Below are 18,918 nucleotides of genomic sequence, written 5' to 3'. Positions count from 1 at the left end.
CCTATGTGTGGTGAATGTTTCAGGTTCACTGGTATTCCTGACTAATTGGTATTGAAGTTGTAGCTATAAAGAGTAACTATTTAAAAACAAACCAAACCATCTGTATAAACAAGCCGACCTTTCCTTATTAAAAAGGAGGACTTTCATTTTGAAGTTGGTATATGAGTAAACACAAAAAGAGTGGTAGCAGTTGGCAGAAGGAAGAAATAAATTTGGCGATGAGATGTCTGTCAAGAAAAGCTAAATATTTTATGCCTAAACCATATGGGCTTAGTGTTTGTGCACTGTGGAATACTGAGTTGGGTGAGAAGAGGTAGAGCTGTGCGGCTTCTCTCTGTCTGTGTGCCAGGTACTGTCCCCACTCAATGTTTATCTCGGCCTGGATGTTTCTGTCCCTAGCAAAGGGAGAGTCTTATCTATTATGCTTGAATGGGATGTCACTGGATCTTCCTCTTTCTTTTCTGGTTTTGCACCAAATTGGTTTGGTGAGGCTGAGAAAGAACTGACTTATAGTTCTTATTGCTTATTTTCTAATATGATCTGGTTTTAAAACATTTGTACCTCCTGTTCCTAAAGAACCAAGCTTCCACACACATGTCTATCTGTGAATGCTTTATTTAGAGACATATTCAATAACATTCCTGTGACCTGAGTTTCCTTCACTTTTCTGACCAAAGTGTAAAAGTCACTTGGCTTTAATATTTCACTTGTGCATGTGTCACAGTAGATTCTTTTTCCCCAATTCTTATCACTATAAAAGTAGTACTGAAGGACTCTTTAAGGTCAGTTAAAGTACATCTTACTTTGGAAAGGTCTAATATAGTACTAAAATAACTATTGGTACTCATAGCATGCTAAATGCAGTCTATATGAGTCATAAGTTAATGTAGGAAGTGCAAAAGCTTATAACTGTGAAAAAGTATGGCTTGTGTGAATGTGCCTTCCTTTCTTTATAACTTCTAGACTTACAATACTTGCATTAGTATCTGTTTAATGATGTATTTTATGCTTTAAACTGAAGTACTGAGATTTCAGAAACTGATTCAGGTGATTTTATTTACTTTGGCTGCTTGCAAATCAACTTTTCAGTCCTCTCCCCACAGCTGAGGACTTGAGACTTGGAGAATCCCAGTTTTTATGTTGTTGGGTTATGTTGTTGTTTGTTTTCCATAGGGCTTATCATCTGCCTAAAATGGGTAAAACATGAAATACTGAGAAATGTAGATCTGCAAGTTGGGAACACTGTTTTGCTTCTTTCTTTCCCTTTATTTCAAGGTGATAAACGAAATTTTGTAATACCTCTTGTCAAAGTCCTCTATACACTTCTAGGTTAAGTGAAAACTATTTATTTTGGCTTCTCATGCTAGCAGAAAACAATTATTCCAAATAACTGACAGGTGCTTTCCAACTTCTTGCTCAGTACTACCACAAGCACTCTTTGAAAAGGTGCACCAGTATTGTTACTCTTCCTTTAATAAACTATAAAGGCTTGTGGGAAAAGAATTAGAGGGATCCTTATTTATAGCTGTTCTCAGTGCGAATAGTTGCTAAAAACAATCTACTTACTTTAAACTCTTCGCTTTGAAAAAAACTGTCAAATACTGCATTTTACACATACATATATCTAGTTCAATGTGAAATGACAAAGAGTTCCTTAGACCTATTGATTCTGGGGGCAAGTGTGTATGTCTGCAAACACACCTGACTGCGCCATCAGCTGCCTTTCAGGAACCCCTGCATTTGGGCTTACAAGCCAGCACCCATGGTTGTGTCATCAAGCTTTTTAAGGAAACAAACAAGTTACCCTTAAACAGAAATACTCAGAGCTAATGAAGTGCTTTTTCCCTGTAGTCTCCTTAGTTCCGTTCTGTGGGGTAGGAAGCACAGGGAATGGTTTGCTTCCTCAAGAAGGAATAAAATGTTCAGCCCTACCAACCTAGAGTTGCATTGGAACCACAAGGCAATTCAAGCTCACCTTAGCTTATATAGCGTTTATTCTGTATTAAAGTCACAAACTGCAATAAACTTAAGGGTCCCAAAGTTATTTTAAATACTTAGAGGAATAAATATTTTATACTTTCTCCTCTCCTCCCACCAACATTCCAAGTATCTCAGTGCTCCCATGTTTATGAAAACTTCAGCAGGACCTTGAATATTTATATCTAATAATGTATTTTTACTCTATAAAAGACTGAGTGGAAGGGTTAGCTTCTTCTAATCTGTTTGCTTAATCAGCTTGCAACACTTTCAATGACGTGTGGGAATTGATTGGGAGATGGTCAACCAATTCCTTTGAGTACAATACTGAATTACTTTGGGTATATAGGAGGGAATATAGTAAGCACCTTTAAAGTAGACTCCAGCAGTTACACAGTTGAATGCAGTTTTTTCTTTAAATTGCAGCAAATTAAACTGATTATAAAAGCCTTTTACTATATTTGGTATTGTACTAATTCTGAATTAGCATAAAGTTCACAGTGGAATCCTCCTATGACAGCTCTGATGTTGATTCAAGCTGCTGTTTTATCAGGGCTACAATGTCTTCAATCCCTGGGGAAAATGGTGGCCTGCTTCATTACGGTTACAAGTGTTAGAAGCTGTGTGATATCTCAAGGGTACCAAACCCTTATGTAACACATTACTAATTAATCAGAATGTATGGATGCTATAAAGCTAGCTAATTAGTTTCTGTATTATTTTTTTTTTAACTATAAAAATAGTGTGGAGCTGTTGGCTTTGCACAGCTGGAGACTGTTGAACTTGGAGTCGCATCTAAGGCTCTTTGCTTTATCTTCATGGTGGTCATACATTCATTCACCTAAGTTTCATTTTCTGAGAGTACTGATCAGTAGTGGAGGTGTGTGCTGAGCTGAAAATTGAAGCATTTGGGGATGAATGTGGTATAACTCAAACCACGGTAAAACATACAACAAAATAGGCACCCGATGTTGTTTTTCTTCTGTTGATACCTTCTTGGCCCCTTCTCTACCTGCCCGGCCACTGGCGGCTGGAAGGGTCGAACTGACTGCAACTGCCTTCCCGCTGCTCCCTGGCTTTGCGTGTGCCTCACTGAGAGCCCTGATCACTCGGGTTGGTTTCCTTCTCGCTTAAACCCGGGCGACCGGTCCTTCCTGCCTGGGAAACGGCCCTTTAGATGCTCTGTGTAAAAAACAAAATTGAGTAGTGTAGATGCGAGCAGGAACGCTGTGAGGAGGAAGGGACGGGCGCGTCTTGCTCCTCATCGCCGTCTCAGAGCCCGGAGCGTTGCGGGGCAGCGGGCGGGCGGCCGCTAGTGAGCGCTGCTCCTCCGCCTGCCGCTCCCGGGGAATCGGGTGCCTTTGGCAGCACAGCAAGGTTTCAGCAGCGTAGCTTTGGTCGCCTGCAAATTTATACTCTTCAGGGGGAAACAAATAACATCCGCTTCCCCCGCGTTACACTGCTAAGGCGATCAACTGCTGTAAGACCTCCTGTGCGGCCGCGTCTCGCGTAAGTGCGCTCTGCCAAGTCATGTACTGCTCCGTTATTTGAAGAGGAGGTTTAAAACATTAACGTAGGCTATAAAGAGATGCTGTAGGCGTTTCTGTTCACTGTCTTTCTGTAGGATCGATAAAGTGCGGCTAAGGCTGAAGTCTGCTTGCTTACAGTTGACATTAACGGTAATTAACTGTATCCTAAAATTAAATACCCGTTTCCGCTCAGTGGGGGAGGAAAGACAAGAGGATCGTTAAACGGGGAGTTCTTTTCTCCTCCCGTCATCTCCAACGATCCCGTTGCATTTTGCGGGATCTCGAAAGCAAAAGCTAAAATCCAACAATCTCGCCCGTGTAAGACACGTTGTACGCCATGGTAATACTTACATGAACACATCTTGTCACCGGTGTAACTAGCCCGACTCTCCTCCGCTGTTGCCTGAAGCAGATCCTGTGCCATCCGCCGTGGACTCTTTGGCGTTAGGATGAAAGCCGAGCTGCCACCCCTTGCCGAAACAGTGTCGGTCTGCAGCTGGGTGGCTGCACCCGTCGGCTTCTCCCCGCTATCCTGCGGGGATGCAGCTGCCGCTGGCTGCGTGGGTCGCCCACGTCGCGCCGCGCAAGCCGTCCTCAGTGGGCACCACGGGCTGGCAGATCCAGGTCCCCTCCCTGCCGGCGCAGTCATTGCTGAGGATTTCGTTAATTCGCCAGGTGGACGTAGATTTTTCTGCAAATCCACCCGGCATTGCAACTTCGGTTTCTCAGCATCAGCTGCCTGCCGACATTCCTCATGTCCAGCGGAAATATGATCTCGAACAAGCGCTTTCTGCGATCCCGGGTACCAGTATTTGCGAGCCAGCCTCTTGTTAACGGCGATCCTCGGGTGACAGCAGAAGGCTTCCTCCTAAACCCCCTTTCCCGTAGCCGAAACTGTTCTCACCGCATTCTGCCCCCTCCCCTCGTCCCTCCCACCTCCCTCCTTTCCACCGGGCACGGTCGTCATCTCTTTATTCAGCCTCGCCCGCCGCAGCGGGGCGTGCAGGGGAGCGGGGAGGTCCTACCTCATGTTCGCAGTCCCGTGTGTCGGCGCCTCTGTCAGCTAATCACCGGAGCCCCGGCAGTGGGCAGAGTGCGGCTCCTGGCAGGAGCCCTGTGGAGGACGGGCGCTGCGCGACACGGCACCCGTGGGAGAGCTTGTCGCTGGCTGGGCGCGGCGGTGCTTTGCCGCAGGGCTGAACCCCGGGGACGCGGCTACGCTGAGCAGCGCCGCCCCCTGTGCCCGGTGCGCCGGCGGAGACGGGAGGGTCCCTTCCCGGTTTCTCCGCTGCCTCCATTCGACTTCCTCTGGCCAGGTGGGAAGTTTAAAGCCCAGTAGCTCAAGAACCCGAAGGGCTGCAAACAGGAGCTCTGGGTTGTGGAATTACAGGAGAGCGGTGCCTCCTTGTGCCGAGAAAACACAGCAGCGCGCCCACACCTGCCCGGGAGAACGAGCCGAGGGGCTCATGGGCACTCCCGGATGCCCTTAGTGCTTGTCCCGCATCTAGGACATCTAGAGGTCTCCGTGCTTGTGGAGACTTTAACTGTGTTGCTGTAGAGCTGGTGAGAGGGTTTCTTGCCCTGTCCCACTGCCGACACTGTGAGGGAACACGCCTTAGTGCACCTCCAGCAGTTCCCATCCTACTACAAACCGATCTAGCTCGATGACTGACTTCGATGGGCACACGGAGTGTGGTGTGATAAAATAATTGCATAGACACTTCTTTAATCACCGGGCAACTCCATTCGTATCATGTCCGTTTGTTCAAAATGAAAAGACTCACGATTCGTGCCCAGCAGCATTTATACCAGGATCGTGTTGTGTGTGCTTGTGACTCCAGCACCAAAAAAGGGGCTGTTATAGCATTAAGCCTGTGCGGCTAAAATAGACATTGGAAAGTGCAGAATGCGAGGCTTCTGCTGAAATTGCACCCAGGGGAGCACTATCTGGCTGTCTCTCTTGCAAATATTATACTTTTGAATGCATTACCTCTTCCTTTGCTGGATGCGGGTGTGGAGATGATTACTGCGAGCTGGAGGCAATTTTCTATAAAGCTGCAAGCAAAACACGTTTATGTTGTGCTGCATTTCCTCAGCAATACAAATGCACGGTGCTGAGGATGCCTCTCAGTAGAGCTTAGAGACTTCAGTTTCCGGGGGCAAAATAACTTAAGGTGTTAAAATCTTTGTCTGCCTCCCTATATAGCCCTGATGAGATGAGCGGCTGTTTACCGTAAGTGATTAACTGAAACCTTGGTTAAAAGGTGACTCGAGAGCAGCCTCAGAGCCCCCTGGTCTCGGTTCTGGGGGTAAAGTTGCTTCGTGTCGCCCCTTAGGACAGGTGTCTTTCGTGGTGCTAAAGCCGGGCGCTGGAGGGCGGGGGGAATGGGGTGCTGCTCAGCAAACGGGAGTGATTGGACCGGCCAGAATGGATTGATTTGCTTTTTAAGGTGTAAATTCTCAGCTAGAAGAGCACGACTTCCTATCCAAAAAGCAAGAGGGAATTGTGACTTCGGAAGCGGCAGCTGGAGTGGAAGGGACACCTTGCTCCGAGATTGCTGTGGTGGGTAGTGGAGAAAAACCTTGAAAACCTTCCGGAGACTGGAAGTTTCACAATGCAACTTTTATAGGTTCCTCTGCGGCACCAGCCGAAAGCCCTGTCAGAGGGCGAGTCCGGATGGACGGTGTTTCCCCGCAGCACTAAGGGATGGCGGCTCGTGTTCTGCGGGAACGGGGAAGTGAGAAGGGGGATCCCGAATGTGGAGAATATCAGAACACCAACATGTGTGTCAGTGGCAGAGAACAAGGGTTTCCGAGCCCGGCGGTCCCCAGCAGGGCAGGGGCGCGGACCCGTAGGCGGGCGGCGGTGGGAGGAGAGCGGGCGGGAGGGAGGGGGCTGCGTGGGCAGGGCGCAGGCGTGGAGGGGACGAACGATGAGAGCTGGCCGGAGCAGGGTTCATCAGCATCCTCTGCCCTACTCTGCCCGGCGCGGCAGCCCCTTCTCTGCCCCGTAGCGAGCCCCTGGCTGGGAGCCCCCTAGCCGAGCACCGGCAGCGGAGCTCCCGCCGGCTGCGTGTCACGGCATCGGCCTCGCCGGGGAAGGGATGCTGCACGGAGCGGCACTGGAAAGGCTGATGCTGAGTGCGATGCTACATTAAAAGGTGCTTTTGGAGGAAAAACAATAATGCAGAATGGCTTCTCTTTCCAGGCTGTTTTCTGCGCTCTTCTGCACAGGAAAACTGGCCAGTCTAGACCGTTCTTGCCAGAAAATCACCTTGACACTAGATCACATTTTCTCAAATCTATTGCCTTAAGAAACCGATGGAAATTTATTATCTGTTGTTCGTTCTGAGACACTGTGGTTCATATTGAATGAATGGCTTAATACTCAAACTAGAAAAAGATCCATTCTAGTAAAGTGTTAGCTAAAGCTGAGGGATCTTTCGATAGGAATAGGTGGAGCTATGCTTAAGGGACTGGACTGGGAGTGATGATCAGGACTCCATTCCTAGCTGCAGAATCGATTGATCCCAAGCAATGTGTCAGTAGCTCGTTGTCCCACCTGGAAGAGAAAATGGTGTGTTTTCTTTGCCTTGTTTGGGAGCAGTGCGCTGGGCCGCAGGGCCGGTGTCCGGGCAGCCAGCAGGAAGGCTGGGTGACCTGCCCCGGGTGTGCAGATGAACCCCTGCCCTCCCCGGTGTCCTTCCTGCGCGGCGGAAGATCACCCTCTGTCTCCGTCCTATGGGCCTATTCGGAGCAGGTTAAAATGGCGACGGCCACCCTGCTCCTCGAAGGCAGCAGCTTTTGTGCGGTCCTGCCCGCCCGCCCAGGGGCTTCGGGGCGACCGGGCGCAGGAGGGTGCGGAGGGCACGGCCGCTGCAGCCCGGCCAGACGGAGGCTGGGTGCCCTGCCAGGAGCCAGCCCCCGTCCCGGGGCTGCTCTGGCCCCTGCTTGGCACTGCGGAGTGACGGGTTCCCCGCTCCCATCAGCCCTTCCCCGCCCGGTGCTTTCCGCCTTTCCGCTTCCAGAACCGGCCGGCTGCGTGTGGAGCCCCGCGGCTCCGCTCTGCGGGCAGCCCCGGCGGGGCTCTCCCGGTGGCACCGGCGGAGCGGAGCAGCAGCGGTCTCCCTCCAGGCTGGTCCCTCGGGGCATTTATGTCTATCAGTGGGTTTACAGTTCAATAGAGAACAGCCAGGGAAGGATGTGCTTGGATTTCGGGGCTATTTTAGGCAGAAATAATCGGAAACGCGTGAGTGAATAGCCTGAGCAATACTTACTGAAGTCTTTCTTGCTGCGTATCTCGCTCCACACCCCCCAATCTATCTTATTGTGTGCCCCCAAGCTAATAAAAATATTTCGAGATGTCTATGTCGAGAAATGGCTTTAGTCACTGTGCCCTTTGCACTGCCTTGAGCCTCCCCTCCCGATTTTTCTAGGGGTGGTGGAGATGATACCTTTTTTTTTTCTTCCCGTCAGCCTTCCACGGAGGGAAAGGCGGTGGTTTTGAGCACACCTTCCTCCCCGACGGAAGGGCGGCCGCCCTCTGCATCCCTCCAGCTCGGCGAGGGAGGCTCCTCGGCTTGGACGCCTTCCCTTTGGACAGAACCGTGCGAACAAAGCGGCGGGGCTGGTTGGCAGCGGGGGCCTTTCAAGAGCCACGAGCCAGAGACCCTCCGAAATCCCCGTGCAATCCGCTTGCGGAGCTCGGTTTCACCCGGCAGCAGCTGTCGGGCTCGGCCGGCTGTGGTGCACTGGCCCTCGCTAAGCACCGGAGAGGAGTCCCTGGCACCGAGACCCTTTCCCAGTGTCGGCAGCTCCGCGCTGCCCGTCCCGCCCGCCAGCCGCTCGGATGCTGCCCGTGCCGTCGGGGCACGGGGAGCGCACGGAACGCGGGGAGAGTCTCCCTCCGGGGAGCCGCTCCGGCCCTGCGGAGCGCGGCTGCCCTGGAGAGGCACCGTCTTATTGCTTGTGCCATACCAGGGAGGTAGGCAGGCTGTTCGCTTTAACCCACCTGTGAAGGGTTTTTCTCCCGTAGTGCCAAGAGTCATTCAGCTGGTTGAGGCTTTAACGAAGACCCCTTACCCCACTGTCTCCCTTAGACATGGTACAAATGAAAAACAGTTCGGCTTCACTTTTCCCGATTTAAATATTATTCTGATTCCCTCCACCTCTATCTAATTTCTTTGTCTATGTGTGACGTGTTCTTTTGGGGGGTCAGTGAGTGGTTGGTTTTGGTGTGTTTCTCTTGTAAACATTTACCTTTCAGCAGGGATGTTTGTGCCAAAAGAGGGAAAGGAGAGGAATAAGGGATTTATTCTGATCGGATAATTTGGCCAGAAATTCAACAGGGGAACACCAAAACTTTTACTTACTCCAAACGCTTCCATAAATGCCCTAAATTAATCCCTTGGTGTTTGGGGGTAGGCAGCAAGAAAACCTTAGCTTGCATGTGAAGGTGGCCTCCATATTTCTACAGGGCTGTTGAGAGGTCCCCTTTTCCTTCAGATCAGGAAGTCTTTCATTTTCTGCTTCTGTCAGAGCAGACCCTCCCTTTATTTGAATTTTTCATAATAATTTAGAGGTGTGTCAAAAAGTGTAACCACTGTAAATGGAAAACCAAACAACAGAACTTTCTGCTGGTGGGCTGTTTAAAACTAGATTGCTGTCACCATGAACTTGTTCTGAAATATGAGGGGGGATTCACAGTGGAGGAACAAACCAGTTTGTCTTCTAGTGCTATGTGATGGTGGCTTTCGTAATCGGTTTAACTCCCTTTGATTTTAATTGTGTGAGCTGCTTGTGAAGTGGTAGCAGCTCCTGGCAATGGGGTTGCTTCTCAGCAGATCAGTGTTTGAGGGAGGCAGGGGTTTGCCATTTGTTGTAGTAGTAGCAGGGTGGCACTTTAAAATATCCGACTTATTACACTCATGCAAAATGGTACATTTGAGTTTGCACTGTGCACCACAGCTTATTGTTGTCATCTGATTACTCTGTGCGTCTAAGGAGGTTTACAAGACAAGGGCTCACTTGGCTCCCAGGTGAGTGAGTAAGCAGGATTTTTACTGAGTCAATGTTTGATGCTAAGCCCAGGCAGCATACCTAGTTCTGTGCAGTGCCACAGAGACTATTTTGGTTTGCCCCAAGGAGCTTCCATTCTCAATTAGCCACTCACCCGCTGTTCTGCTAGCTCCTTATGGCAGAGATCTCTGCCCGTGGAGCTTCTGGTGACAACACACTAAAGAGAAAGAGCACAGTTTTAAAGCTCTGATGCTTCAAGAGTCGCCTTCCCATCTGTTCACTTCTGAGCAGAGGGATGTCTCCTTTGCAAGGATGCATGGCTGTTAGATCCAGGCCTTGCCTGGGGAAGCTTGCTGTTCCCAGAAAGGGTTTAGCTGGAGTCTCAGAAGTTGTGTGCAGACTGAGCCAGGCTTCAGCCGAGAAGCTGGGTGGATAATGCCATTGTCAAGCCTCTAGTGGAGCAGTTTGACCACCTGCTACTCCCGTTGGATGGGAACAGGATGCTTACAGGAAGGCTTATCAGGAACAGAATATACTTTCAGGTATCCCCTGTGAATGGGGTCCTCTGGAGGAATTAACACTGAATACTTTTTTCCTAATCAATTGCAGTTCGGAATAGATTTTTTTTTTAATGTGTGCCTCAGCTTCCTTCTCAGCACTTAGTTTGTCATAACTGCCAGAACGTATCCTGTCTTCATTCCGCACTGGGATGAATCCTGAGGACTGGATGTGGAGCAGTGGCAGGATATGCCCCTGAAAACCAGCAGCTTGTGCTTCCTGCAGGGAAGTGGTTGTGTCCACAGCAGCCTTTCTGGAGGCAGCAGTTGCCCTCCACTGCAGCCGAGTGCAGTGCTGACCAGCAGGTTGGGGAAAAAAATCTGTTGTGTCTTAGGTTTCAGTAAATACACTGAGCTACCTAGAGGTATTAGGTCTAATCATAGGAGTTTTCCCCTCAAAGCTGTGGCTGGATTTATGTTGATCACTTTAAAACAAATCTCACAGATATATTTAGTAGAAGAACGTGTAAAACCCCAACCCCCAAATGGTATTATGTAACCAATACAGTATTTAAGTGCCCCCTGTGTAAACTAACTGAAAAGCCTGCTGTTTGCCTTCTTTGCCTCTGTTGTGTATTGGTCAACCGAAGCTGGCTGCTCTGTTTGCTGTTCTGATTACTATTTTAAAAGGAAAGATCCATAGGATCATGTTATCCAGAAGGTGAAAAAGGCTTAAACCCCACTCACTGGGCTTAGAGAGGGCTCTGGAGCTGGGTAAGAGCCCTCTCGTGGGCTGCCTAGGGGTGCGGATTGCCAAGGGAACTTGTGCCATTTGAAAGCACATGCCCACCAAGGATAAAGCCCCGCACAATGTACTTTGTCCCTTTATTTCGGCATGTGCGGTGCACTCGTTCTCGGTGGCCTCTGCAACCTCAGCCACAGGGTTCAGCTGAGCTCAGCAAAGATGCAGATGTGTTAGTGTAGGGTCAAGGAGATGCTGGGAGCTGCTGGGCCAACTGGGAATGTTTCCCGCTGCTACATCTAGAGCTGGTATCAGGTAGAAGTGAGAGGTAGATTTCCTCTTGCTTTGAACCAGGAGGAATTTGTAGGCTTTCCCTCTAATTTACTGTTACTGATCTGCCATCAGCTCCTTGCCCAGTTAAATCCTTTATTCAAGGTGCTGGATCTTAGGAGCACAGTGGTTTCCCATTATTGTTATAATCTTTTGCCAAAGAGAGATTCCCCCTTCTCAGTAATGCACCAAAGTGGAAGTAATCACTCTTTTTTTCTTCTTGCATTTGTCCTTTCCTGTTTCATTCAGCGATTGAAAAATGGCTAAAGAGCAGCCCCCATTTCACCTCCTCTTTTCCCTGATTGACTCAGCAGCTCCTGGGACAGAGAGAGGAAAGGGGCCTCGAGGTCATAACCTTCACAATCTTCAAAGCCCCTGCCGCTTCCAGCAGCTGTCACAGCTCTCACTGACCATATCCCCAGAAGGTCAGCAAAAAAATAAACACTGGGGCCCGACAGGTCCCCTTCTCATGCAAACTGGCCATTTCCCTCCCCAGCTCCCATTCCATGCATAGCTTACACATAGGAGACCCCCTTGGATTTGCACAGAGCTATGCAAGAGCAAAATGCCACAGAAAATAAAAGCAGAAGGGCTTCCTGGGCAGGCAGGGTGGGAAAAAGAAAAGCAGCTTCCTGAGCTCTCCATGCCCACCCACAGGCTGCTGCAGCCATTTTGTGTGCGCAAAGCCTGAAGGTGAAGCTGGGGAGGGGGCTGACTTTTCCCTGGGAGAAAAACTACAGGGAAGGATTCGGCTTTTATACCTGCTTGTGCATGTGAGAGATGGAAGAAAGAGAGAATCCAAAATAAATAGGAAATAAGACATAGACAGTAAAAGCCTTTTCATCGGGATTAGATTGCGTCGCTCTCCTACAGTCAGCCTGCTTTCCCCACTCACCTTCCTCTGCAAAAAGTCATGATGAAGCAGAAACAGCGCCAGGCAGAAGCGCAGGTTGAAAAGGCCAGAGTGGAAAGGTCCTTTGCTAAAGGAAATACTCCTCCCCAGCCATCTTTTATAGAAGTATCCATTTCACCATGGCCACTAATAATCAAAGGGCTATTTCCTGGCCTTCCCAGCGCAGCTTCCAGATGCAGAGCGCTGTTCTCATCTCCATTATTGCCCACCCTTCCCCTCCCACCCCACACACTTGCTTCCCTACCCGTTCCCCCTATTGCTGAACCCAGCACTAGGTCATGACTCCAGCCCGTTTTTCAGGCTCCACAGTGTAAGGAAGATGCTCGTTTTCCTATTAGCGTTTTAAGCCTCTCCCCACAAAGACCAAATGGGCGATTAGCACATCGGATCGCTGGACAAAAACCCATCGAGGGGATTTTTATCTGCGTGTGGCTGCTGGAGAGGCACGGGGGGGTGTGGTGACCTGCAAGAAACCCCACCAGGAAGAACAGGCAGCGATAGGGGACGCGGGAGTCACTTTATTTATTGGGTGTTGGCCGGGTACAGCAGAGGGGTGTCCTGCCCCAGGCTCTGGGGCCAGCTGGGGGTGCGCGGCCGGGGGTGCGCGGCCGGGGCCGGCAGAGCAGCCGTGGCCTCAGGGCCGCTGTGCGGAGCCGCTCACCTTGCCCTGCCCCTGCGCGCACTCTCCGCCGCTGTGTGTTTAAACAAAGAAAGTTGCACAACCGAAGCCTCCCTTCCCTCCGTTAAGGTGGCTCTCGGGGGCCGGGTAGCGGGACGTCCCGTCCCCGCACGCTGTCACCGGCTCGTCCCCGGCTCTCGCCGCTCCCCGGCGCACTGACGCCCTTTCATTATTGCACTGCTCGCTGCGACCGTGACAGTAGTGCAACAGGGAAAGAGGGGCAGCCCGCCCGGTGGTCCCAGAGCTGGCCCAGCAGCCGCGGCCGCCCCTCGGCCTGCAGCCGGGGCACGGAGGGAGAGCCTGGGGGGGTTCCTGGCTTTGTCCCCGAGCTGGCCGCCTCCCCTCGGAATGATGCCGGAGGGGCGGTTAAACCGAGGGAGGCGGCACGGGGAGGCAGCGGGCACGGCCCCGCCGTAGGGATCCGGGCCCTCCCCCGCACGCCCCCGGGCCGGCTCGGTGAGCCCGGCCGCCGCGGGGAGACGCGCCGCAGCTGCCCCGCGCTGCCCGGGGACCTGCTCGGAAAGCCCCGCGGCAGCGGCTGCTCTGCCGCGCCCTGATCCGGCCCCATGTCCCCTCCCACCATCCCTTTCCCTGGGCCCCTGAGGTCCCGAAAGGGACCGCGGGGACCACCTGAAATGGAAGGCAGGGCCACCCACTCGGCCATCCCGGCTGCTGTCAGCCCCCAGCTGATCCCTCACAAAGCGGAGAGGAGATTTAACACCTCCATCCCTGCTCCGTTCCCACGTACCTCAGTGAACGGCTCCGGGGAAGGGCTGGAGGCAGCTGCCCGACCCCGGAGCAGCCCCGGGTAGCAGGGCCCAGCACTGGAGCTGGCGGGCTGCGCTTGCCAGGCAGAGGCATGAGCTTTGTTTCGAGGTTGTTGGGATTAGAGCCTCGGCCTCTTTGTGCTGTGCACAGCTTCGCTCCACACTGGTTTTCCGGCTGGGATCAGGCACAGAAACAGCAAGTGTGGTTATGTATCTCCTCCCATCCCTTGGTGGGTGTTTACATCATTATGTAAAATAGGCACCCTTCAAACATCTCAGGACTCATACTATTTTAAAATGGAGCCATGATGGGTTTCTCCAGTTTCAATCACTGCTTGTGCATTTTAAACGAGGCCGTTTTGAATTCTGTGTGATAGCATCAAAAATATGCCCATTACTCACAACCTGAGTCACCACAATAGCACGATTATTTGTCACAAATAACATTTCTGCACAATTACTTGCCTATCTAACAACACTCAGCATTTCACAACTTTTCCCTTAACTCGATGGGCACATAGGATTATTTTTTCCTGCTGTGGTTTTCTTCTCTCCATGAAGAATAACCCTCAAAAGAAAAGACCCTATAAGCAATATTGCACTACTACCCTGATCACAAAAGCAGAGGCAATATTGATAGGGTCTCATCCTTAAGGTTAGGAAGCTGGATAATGTGTCTTGCAGCAGGTGACTGGAGGGAGCTTCATTCCATGCCTGCAAATGGGGAAGGGGTAAAAAGTTAGAAAGCAGAGCACTGCCCTATGGATCACAGCACTGTGTGCTCCCAGGAGGGTGGGGATGCAGAATCAGAGCAAACCTCTGATCCCACAAGAACTGTGCATGGGTGCTACCCCTTTCTCCCAGGACATATCTAACTCCAGTGTAGATTTTATCCAGGTTTCTATACCTCTGTCCCCAGTTCTCATGTCCTTCTGTGTAAATTTCTCTTCTTTATTAATAACCTCAGTCAATTAGCTTCCTAGCTGCTACAGGCTGAGAAGTGCTATTTATTTGATTAACTGATAGTTGTATTTTGAACTTCTTAGTAACAGGCATCAAGCCCTCAGAGAACTTCCTTTCTAGGGCTGTCCTACTTGGAGAGCTCAGTGTTTTAAAATATCCCTCCCTTCATTGGAAATCATGGGATTAAAGACACACCAAAAATTAGAAAGCAAAACGGGATCTCCAGGGCCGGCCCTCCAGCACCGACTTCACATTGATGCACACGGATTAAACAGTCTTTGGAGACGCACACGTGTTTTGCCCGAGCTCGTTTTGTTTGGCTTTTCTTCTCCTCTCCCCAGCACCTTTTCTGTCCAAGGCTGGAAAGCATAATCTACAGCTGCGGCTGGCTTAGTGTTGAAGACACCAAGAGCCACAGAAATTATTTCTAGGGAGGGGCAGGACACCTCCAGCCTCGGGGCTGCTTTGCCAACTAGACTCTTCCTCTGCAGTCCGGCTCCCAGTTAACCTGCCCCTGTGCCTTTGTCACAAAGGAACACTTAAGAGTCCTGAGGAAGAGGAAGGAAATTTCATTCCCAGGCCATCCCAAAACAGGTCATGATTTTGACACTTTAAGCTTCTCTTTCCTCAGCCTGCTTTCCAGTGGATTAAATGGGAGTGTAATAGAGAGACAATCCCCTAATTCATGGATTCCTGGCTAATTTATGCATGCCACATTGATCTGGTCTCTGCCATTAGAGATCCCTGGCGTTTGGCACGCTGGTGTAAGGCAGCCCTGCATACCCTTTGATGTTGCCTGACTTGCCCAAAGCAGCCAAAAAACAAGGACATGCCAAAGAAAAGGGAACAGGGGAAGCTCCCTTAATTGTTTGTTTTTCTAATGGACTGATAAACAAAATCTCCAATCTGCCCTAACCCCTCCCTCTCCCCATCCTTTGTGATGCTTGTTGGAAGCAAAAAGGGATCTCTTTTCTGCATTATTTATTTGTATTAACCTTTGCTTGCACTAATTAAAAGGCCATGTTCACAGAGATTGCTGTAAGCGGCTCAGAATGAGTTTAGAATGAGTTTTACCAAACTTCTGTATTCTTGTTACCTTGGCAAAACCCCAGGTTTAATCCTGCCACTCTGCTTCTCAACAATCCCTGTAACCTCGGCATCCAGTTGGACTGAGAACATAAAAAAAAGACACAACTAGGCTTGGCCTTACCTTTCCATCTATTCCCGTCCAGCCTCTATTTTGTTTATTGTTTACCATGTCTTTTCCACTCTTCAGCCTCGATGTTATCTCAAATAAGACTTACACTTAATACACACAATTTCTCCAGTGGCCCAAGAGACAAACCCACTGGCGAGTTTACAGTGGAAATGTACAATTTGCACATCAAATGACATTACTAACGCATTAGTAGCGGGGAGGGAAGCACGATTTGACAATTTCTACATAACTTAAGAATTTCAGTAGTTGCAGAAGCTACAACTGGCAGGAGAGGGTAAGGGATGTAATTAGAAACGTCAGCCACAAGTTAAGTTCCAAGCAAAGGCAATTAAATTACTTTGTCTTTATGTCTCTGGATCTGTGCTGAGAGCCTAGATGTGTCTCAAAAATTTCCTTATCTCCAACTGGTGCACAGGACTCCCCATGTCTTCCTTTTTTTTTCTTTTAACAAGACAAGAAAAATAAAGACTGAATCTCCAGTAATGTTCCTCCAGTTTGCAAACAATATGCAACGCCTGGGTCATACTATGTCCTATAGCAGGAAGACTCTCTGGAATGTATATGGGGGTTATTTTAAAATAAACGTTTAAACACGAGATTATGAAATGCATGCTATTTATACACCAGGAGGCTCAGCATCTCTAGATAAGTTTAGAAACCTCTCTCGCCTTTAATCACGGTTATAGAAACGAAATGGAAATGTCACCCAGACTAGCATGGAAATAACACTTTGTATCTTTGTGTATTGCTCAATAATGGACGCTGCTTTTTTCTTTTTTTTTGGCAGTGTGTGTGTGGGAACCTTTCACTGTAGTGGAGTCATTGCTATATGCCGAAACCCCCCTTTTCTGATGTTAGCGGACAAACAGACTGAAGTGTCCTTACGATGAAGCTTTTGGATAAATAAAGTAGTGAGCTGACTCTCTGGAGCTAGGAGGCCTCTGCTCCTTGGGAGATCAGACTTGTTCTCCCTGGGTTAGTTTAGGGAGCCATTTCCCCTTCCCTTTGTTGCTGTTTGTTTTCTTGTTTCTCTTGTGGTTAAAGGTGCCACTTGGGGCAAGCAGGTTTTTAAAATGTTGGTTGCAACCTCACAAAACATAGTAGGACAACAAAGCTCCAATCCAGCCTCCTTTCCCTGATCACAGCCATTTCGCTAGCCTGAGGACAGGAGACCATTTAAAAGCCATCTTGCAATTAAATACATTATATAGTCTACAATATATTTTCTGCAGCGGAATTGACACTATTACCAAAGGTCAGAGCAAACACTTTGGAAACAGCTGTAGGCTGAGGGCTGATTTAGAGTTTTCCATCCTATTTAATAATTTTATCATAGTTGTAAAACTGGGGAGAGTTGCCTTTTTAATTCTCTCTCTATTTTTTTTTTTTAAGAGAGAGGGAAAATTCTTAACATTCCAGTCCTGGCTCCTTAAGTCTATCTAGCAAGTTTGTACAAATCCGTCCAGAGAAAAAGGGGATTCTTGCTTCCATGCAAGAGTCAACCTGTCCAGGTGTGAGAGACTCCAGAGAGTAAGGGCTGATAATCCTCTCTGAAACACCACCTTCCCAAGCACCTTTCACCCGGCGAGCTTGGGGATTCTGTCACCCACAGCCACTTATCAATACATTCCCCTTCTCCTGAAATCAGGAGGGATTACACTCCAGAACATCCTGCCATTTGATTCTTGCTTATAATATTTAGTTTGTGGGTTTCAATAACCCTTTTTTCAGCTGCAACATTTCCTCGGCTGGCAGAAGCCAGATCTGCGTCAGTGAGCTCCATTAAAAGGAATGACAGAGCTCCTTAAACAGCCTAGACTTTGTAACCCCACAATACGGCTTTTCTGCATGGTGTTTACCAGCGCTCTGCTGTCTGATTGGAAAAAAAAAAAAAAAAGAAAAAAAAGAGACTTGTGGTACCAAATGCAAGAGCAAAATTGAGCTAAATCCTATCACCTTGGAAGTGCCAATCCCACTTCTGGCCATGTACGTACAGCAGGGCAAGTGAAAGGTCTTGTGGTTGCCTTGGCTGAGGAAGGAGCACATGTGGGGCTGCTCTTGGGGTCCCCCCAAATAGCTCCTCCCCCATGGCAGGGGACAGACTCCCCTCATGACACCCCCAGCTGCCCACAAACCGCCCATTCCCTTGCCCGCAGGGGCAGGGTTGCAATTCCCCGACGGGGCCCCAAGCCCCCGTGTCCACGGCCGGGTCGGGGCAGCACCAGAGGGGAAGTGGCAGCCCCTGCCCCGCTGTCTCCCTTCCCCAAACCACCCAAGAGCGGCCAGCGCAGGAGCGACCTTAACACAGATCCAGCACTCAATGCAATGACTCAAAAAGTCCCCCTGAAAAAAAAAAATCCCTCTGAAAACTTAAACCATCTGATTTCACTTTCCGCTCCAATTGGTTGTGTAGCCAGGGCGCAGGTCTGGCCTCCTCCACCACACTAATACCCTATGTGTGCTGCCTCCACAGAGGAGGGGTTCTTTTAACAAGTTTATGCAACAACAGGATGGAGGCTCTGCCGGAGCCCTTCCCCCCGCAGCCCGACCTGATTCCCCGCATTCCTCCCGCGCCCTCCCCCTCCGACCCAACTGGAGACAAACTCTGGCATCTCCACACACATGCAAATGGTTTCCCTTGCACAAATACAGACTCCTGAAGGGGCCTTTGCTTCCGAATCCCCCCCCCCTTTTTTTTTTTCTTTCCTCCAGTGCCGCCTTTTTTTTCACTGTTACATTCCTCAGCCAGGCAGGGTTTTTTAAAAAAAAAAAATAAAAAAAAAAAGAGCGGGGAAGGGAGGGTTTGGAATGTGTAACTTTCATCCCAGACACAAATCTGCAGGGAACCCCGTCCTCGCCCCCCGCACCCCTGGAGCCTTCATGGGAGCTGCTGCTCAGGGACGGGCCCTCCGTGGGCCCCACCGCCCCGGCTGGAGCCAGGCGGCCTCAAAAGGTGTCCCCTCACCTTCTGCACACCGATAAGGTTCCCGTCACCACACAGACCTTTCCCTGTATCCCACACCTCAAATACCCCCCATGCCCAGGGGAGGTTTTCAAGTGTAGCGACTATCTTATTTTTAAAGACATAACTTTACAGATGAAAACAAGTACGCATCTATTCCCCCTGTGATTTCTCCACCTCCAAACAAGGCAGGCTCACATGCTGAGAGGCCATCTTACAGCCCAGCATCAGCCCCACCAAGGCTTTCACTAGCGCTTATTTCGACTTGCTGGTGGGCTCCACAGGCACCCACAGAGCAAAGTGCTGCCCCGCTCCAGGGCGG

At 49.8% G+C, this 18,918-nt stretch overlaps 2 long non-coding RNA genes across 2 annotated transcripts; both read right to left on the bottom strand.

Moving 5' to 3' along the window:
• Nucleotides 1-2,155: 2,155 nt before the first annotated feature.
• LOC139829284 (uncharacterized) lies at nucleotides 2,156-4,669 on the bottom strand. The gene is made up of 2 exons (XR_011741725.1): nucleotides 3,858-4,669; nucleotides 2,156-3,159 (listed from the first exon to the last, which is right to left on the bottom strand). It is a non-coding gene; the product is annotated as an uncharacterized lncRNA (long non-coding RNA).
• A 7,835-nt stretch (nucleotides 4,670-12,504) lies between these two features.
• LOC139829265 (uncharacterized) lies at nucleotides 12,505-18,189 on the bottom strand. The gene is made up of 2 exons (XR_011741682.1): nucleotides 15,512-18,189; nucleotides 12,505-14,166 (listed from the first exon to the last, which is right to left on the bottom strand). It is a non-coding gene; the product is annotated as an uncharacterized lncRNA (long non-coding RNA).
• Between the last annotated feature and the right edge of the window lie 729 nt (nucleotides 18,190-18,918).

This window comes from Patagioenas fasciata, chromosome 17 (assembly GCF_037038585.1).
Source record: "Patagioenas fasciata isolate bPatFas1 chromosome 17, bPatFas1.hap1, whole genome shotgun sequence".
Lineage (NCBI taxonomy): Eukaryota > Metazoa > Chordata > Aves > Columbiformes > Columbidae > Patagioenas > Patagioenas fasciata.
The sequence above is the reverse complement of the archived record's forward strand: the minus strand, read 5'-3'. Positions and strand labels throughout refer to the sequence as shown.